General features: G+C 43.2%; 1 non-coding gene across 1 annotated transcript; it reads right to left on the reverse strand.

Moving 5' to 3' along the window:
- Window positions 1-1,870: 1,870 nt before the first annotated feature.
- On the reverse strand, window positions 1,871-1,943 carry trnam-cau (transfer RNA methionine (anticodon CAU)). Its single transcript has one exon. It is a non-coding gene; the product is annotated as a tRNA-Met (tRNA).
- Between the last annotated feature and the right edge of the window lie 4,057 nt (window positions 1,944-6,000).

Genomic DNA, 6,000 nt, shown 5'->3' on the forward strand with positions numbered 1-6,000 from the left:
CTCAGGCAAATGTTTCAAGAGCTCCTTGAAGCCTACGCATTTATACATATTGAACAATACATGGTGTTTACAGACTGCCCCTGCAACTGCCCGTTGCCAAGGCAATCACCGTGTTCAGACAGAGAGGTGTCACCTGCAGAACCCCCGAATACACATTCAACAAAAAAACAAACAGGGAAAAAAAAGAGAAAAAAAAACACAGACAGAGGCAGAAACATCCGGAAGGCAGAGAGAGCCAGCAAATGACCCATTATATTAAAAACAGATAACATTTGTTCGCTGGTGGGGTAACGTGTAGCGTGACATGAACCCAAGATCCCGGTTGAGGCCGTCCTCATGGGTGCGGAACTTGGCTATCAATTTCTGCTCGACGATTTTGCGTTGTCGTGTGTCTCGAAGGCCGCCTTGGAGTACGCTTACCCGAAGGTCGGTGGATGAATGTCCATGACTGCTGAAGTGTTCCCCGACTGGGAGGGAACCCTCCTGTTTGGCGATTGTTGCGCGGTGTCCGTTCATCCGTTGTCGCAGCGTCTGCATGGTCTCGCCAATGTACCATGCTCTGGAAAGGATGCCCCAGAGCATGGTACATTGGCGAGACCATGCAGACGCTGCGACAACGGATGAACGGACACCGCGCAACAATCGCCAAACAGGAGGGTTCCCTCCCAGTCGGGGAACACTTCAGCAGTCATGGACATTCATCCACCGACCTTCGGGTAAGCGTACTCCAAGGCGGCCTTCGAGACACACGACAACGCAAAATCGTCGAGCAGAAATTGATAGCCAAGTTCCGCACCCATGAGGACGGCCTCAACCGGGATCTTGGGTTCATGTCACGCTACACGTTACCCCACCAGCGAACAAATGTTATCTGTTTTTAATATAATGGGTCATTTGCTGGCTCTCTCTGCCTTCCGGATGTTTCTGCCTCTGTCTGTGTTTTTTTTTCTCTTTTTTTTCCCTGTTTGTTTTTTTGTTGAATGTGTATTCGGGGGTTCTGCAGGTGACACCTCTCTGTCTGAACACGGTGATTGCCTTGGCAACGGGCAGTTGCAGGGGCAGTCTGTAAACACCATGTATTGTTCAATATGTATAAATGCGTAGGCTTCAAGGAGCTCTTGAAACATTTGCCTGAGGAAGGAGAAAATCTCCGAAAGCTTGTGAATTTAAAATAAAATTGCTGGACTATAACTTGGTGTTGTAAAATTGTTTACAATTGTCAACCCCAGTCCATCACCGGCATCTCCACATCATCATTGATATCAGCAATGATGGGGGCAGGAAGGGGAATTGAGTGGCCAGGTGATTAGTGGAGACAGGATCAAGGTACTGTAGCAGAAGGTGGATCACATGAACAAAATGAGTTTGGAGTGGGCAAAAAATACAAAAATACACTCTGTTTTTCTTTAAAGTGCCTTTGAAAAACTAAGAATAGTCTGATGCTAAAGCTCAGTCTAAACTTTGCCAAACCACATTTTATGATTTTTATGCCGGTACTCGCATTTATCCAGCGTCCTCCCGCTCCATAAAACATCGACGTATTTTGATCAAATGGTCCTGTTTAGCTCAGAACGAATGTTAAAGTACTCCAAAAGATAATAGTAGAAAGTAAAATATCGCAATCGCTGACTTTTTACAAGTTTGCATTTAAGGAAATCAGACCGTTAAATGAATCCTCCGCACTGCTGACAAATAAAAGTACATTCCCAGGCAAAATGGGTTGGAAATCTATGACAACCACGGAGCTTCACAAAGCATAAGTAATGAAGGGATCCAAATAATGAACAACTCCTTAAAAATTATACACATTCAGAGAGTAAATTGTGAAACGTTTAAAGCGATCTATGAGAAAGAAAAAAAAAACTTTCTGTGCCCCGTGTGAGGATCGAACTCACGACCTTCAGATTATGAGACTGACGCGCTACCTACTGCGCTAACGAGGCTCTGAGCGAATCTGGAAACCAGCGCCTATGTACGAGAAGGTGCGTCACTCTCAGATAGTACCACCGCCGGCCGGCACTTCACGACACTGACTCGACAGAGCCCGGTTTTGTTGCGGGAAGCGGTTTTATTTAAAGCCTCATTCGCTTTATCGGTTTAATAATCAAAGAGCGGCCTCCGGCTCCCCGCTTCGGGCAGGCCGTGTCTGCAGCACCCACTTTCGCTTCGGTCCCGTTCGGTGATCAAGTTGTGGCTGCGCTTCCCCACCCCCCCCGGCGCGCGCGTTCATCAGCCGCGGGCTCCCGGGTTCAGGCAGCTGCCCAACAAGCCGGGAGTCGGCGGAGGATCGCGGCCGGCACAGCGCATGATGCCGTCTCCATCGCCGCCTCCCAAAGGAACCGTCACTTAAACAATATTTTATTGCACTGATTTTACCTGCAAGATAACTAATAATAAAATGAGGATGTGGATTTATTTGCGTACTTAGTCTTACGATCAACAATATGTTTCAAATAGTTTACTGAGCAGCAAGGAACTTTTGCAAAAGTAAAGAATTGGGTAGGAAGATCAGTGTTTCAATCAGTGCACAAACAATATCAGAATCATAGAATGTTACAGCACCCAAACAGGCCACTGGGCCCATTAAGTCTGCACTGGTGTTTTTCTCCACATGTCGTTTATTCTAATCCCAATTAGTTACTTTTAACATTACTCTTTTGGAAAAATGACTAATTTCCGTTCAAAAGAACTTATTGACTCTGTTTCAACAACTGGCAGATAATTCCACATTCTAATTACTCTCAAGACATTTTTCTAACCTTCCCTTTAATTATTTTTGTATTTACATTTTAAGTTTGTGCCCTCTTGTTACCGTCTTGCATACTAGTCGAAACGATCTATCACTATTTACCTTAAAAGAACCGTTCACAATCTTGAAAACATGTATCTAGATCACTTAGTCGATCAGCATCAGATCTACTATGTTCTCAAGCCTTTCTTCATAAGTAATCTCTCATCCCTTGTAACGTTTTAGTGAATTTAGGCTGCATGTTTCCCATTTCTTTTATAATTTGGGAAGCTAGCTTAGTTATGTTAATAAACCCATATTCATTAAGAAGTTCATGTGTGTGATTGAAGTTAATTGCCAAGTGGTGTTAAAAGGAATGAAGGAAGTAAAATGTTTTTATAGTTTCTAAATAAATTGATAAGGATTTAAGTCTGAAACCATTTTCACTAACCACTATTTTAAGAGATTTGAAAAACTGTGTAGTGGAGACATTCCCTCTTGGGAATTTGCAGCAAATATGCAGCACGTGAGAAGAAATGTTTATATAGAATAGAAAGAAGGTGAAGTTTTTTTTAGGTACTGGGATTTATTTATCTAGATGGATAAGGAAAAGAAATAAACTTTCGTAACAGTGATTTTTTGCACCTAAGATCCACACACAGATGTTCTTTCCTGAAGATGTAACGGGGACATAGTCAGTTAGTTTTAGCATAGTTATGGAAAAGGACAAAGACAGAGCAGGAGTTAAAGTTTTCAATTGGGGAAAGGCCAATTTCACTAAACTGAGAAGTGATTTAGCAGAAGTAAACTGGAAACAGCTACTTAAAGGTAAATCAGTGTCAGAGCAGTGGGAGACATTCAAAGGGGTGATTCAAGGGGTTCAGGGTAAACAAGTTCCCCCAAAGAAAAAGGGAGGGGCTGCCAAATCTAGAGCCCACTGGATGTCAAGAAGTATTCAGGGTAAGATAAGGCAGAAAAAGAAAGCCTATGATAGACACCGGGATCTCAATACTACAGAAAGCTTGGTGGAGTATACAAAGTGCAGGGGTGAAGTTAAAAAGGAAATTAGGAAAGCAAAGAGAGGGTATGAAAAAATATTAGCAGGTAAAATCAAAGAAAACCCAAAAATGTTTTAGAAATACATTAAGAGCAAGAGGATAACTAAGGAAAGAGTAGGGCCTATTAGAGATCAAAAAGGTAAACTATGTGTGGAGGCAGAAAATGTGGGTATGGTTCTTAATTAATACTTTGCATCTTTCTTCACAAAGGAGAGGGATGATACAGGGATTGAAGTTGAGGAGGAGTGTGAAATATTGGATGGGATAAACATAGTGAGAGAGGAAGTATTATGGAGATTAGTATCTTTGAAAGTGGATAAATCACCAGGGCCGGATGAAATGTATCCCAGGCTGTTAAAAGAAGCCAGGGAGGAAATAGCAGAGGCTTTAACAATCATTTTCCAAACTTCACTGGATACAGGCGTAGTGCCGGAGGATTGGAGGACTGCTAACATTGTACCGTTGTTTAAAAAGGGAGCAAAGGATAGACTGAGTGATTACAGGCCAGTCAGCCTAACCTCGGTGGTGGGCAAATTATTGGAATAAATTCTGAGGGACAGGATAAACTGTCACTTAGAAAGGCACAGACTCATCAAGGACAGTCAGCACAAATTTGATAAGGGGAGGTCGTGTCAGACTAACTTGATTTAATTTTTTGAGGAGGTGACAAGGAGGATCGATGAGGGTAGCGTAATTGATGTAGTCTACATGGATTTTAGCAAAGCTTTTGACAAGGTCCCACATGGCAGATTGGTCAAAAAAATAAAGGCCCATGGGATCCAAAGAAATGTGGCAAATTGGATCCATAATTGGCTTAGTGGCAGGAAGCAAAGGGTAATGGTCGATGGGTGTTTTTGCGACTGGAAGGCTGATTCCAGTCGGGTGCTGCAGGGCTTGGTACTAGGTTCTTTGCTTTTTGTGGTATACATTAACAATTTGGACTTAAACGTGTGGGGCATGATTGAGAAATTTCCGGATGACACAAAGATATTCCGTGTGGTTGATAGAGAGGAGGAAATCTGTAGACTGCAGGAATATATCAATGGACTGGTCAGATGGGCAGAAAAGTGGCAAATGGAGTTCAATCCGGAGAAGTGTGAGGTAATGCATTTGGGGGCAGCAAACAAGGCAAGAGAATACATAATAAATGGGAGAATACTGAAAGGTGTAGAGGAAGTGAGAGACCTTGGAGTGCATGTCCACAGATCCCTGAAGGTAGCAGGACAGGTAGATAAGGTGGTTAAGAAGGCATATGGAATGCTTTCCTTTATTAGCCAAGGCATAGAATATAAAAGCAGGGATGTTATGCTAGAACTGTATAAAACACTAGTTAGGCCACAGCCCGAGTACTGCGCACAGTTCTGGTCACCACATTACAGGAAGGATGTTGCCAGGACTGGAGAATTTTTGCTATGATGACAGATTGGATAGGCTAGGGTTGTTTTCCTTGGAACAGAGGAGGCTGAGGGGTGATTTGATTGAGGTGTACAAAATTATGAGGGGCCTAGATAGAGTGGATAGGAAGGACCTATTTCCCTTAGTGGAGGGATCAATAACCAGGGGGCATCGATTTAAAGTGATTGTTAAAAGGATTAGAGCAGAAATGAGGAAAAACGTTTTTCAGCCAGAGGGTGGTGGGGATCTGGAACTTACTACCTGAGAAGATGGTAGAAGCAGAAACCCTCAACTCATTTAAAAAAATACCTGGATGTGCACCTAAAGAGCCATGACCTGCAGGGCTACGGACCAAATGCGGGAAAGTGGGATTAGGCTAGGTGGCTTGTTTCTCAGCTGGTGCGGACACGATGGGCCGAATGGCTCCTTCTGTGCCGTAAATTTTCTATGATTCTATGATTCTATAGTCCCATATGCACTGGGTACCCTCTGGCGTCTTGCCCGAAGGGTTATTCAAATTGATAGTGAATGTTGGCAGACTATCCAACTACGGAAAACAGCATTACTGGGCACGATCCTGTCTTTACTTGGTAGTTTTGGTAGTCAGAAGGATTTGGGTGTCCTTGTACATAAATCACAGAAACATGCAGGTACAGCAAGCAATTAGGAAGGCAAATTGTATGTTAGCCTTTATTGCAAGGGGGTTGGAATACAAGAGTAAAAAGGTCTTGCTGCAATTATATAGGGCTCTGGTGAGACCACACCTGAAGTACTGTGTACAGTTTTGGTCTCCTTACCTAAGGAAGGATAAACGTGCCT

The sequence above is a fragment of the Heptranchias perlo genome, chromosome 7 (assembly GCF_035084215.1).
Source record: "Heptranchias perlo isolate sHepPer1 chromosome 7, sHepPer1.hap1, whole genome shotgun sequence".
NCBI lineage: Eukaryota > Metazoa > Chordata > Chondrichthyes > Hexanchiformes > Hexanchidae > Heptranchias > Heptranchias perlo.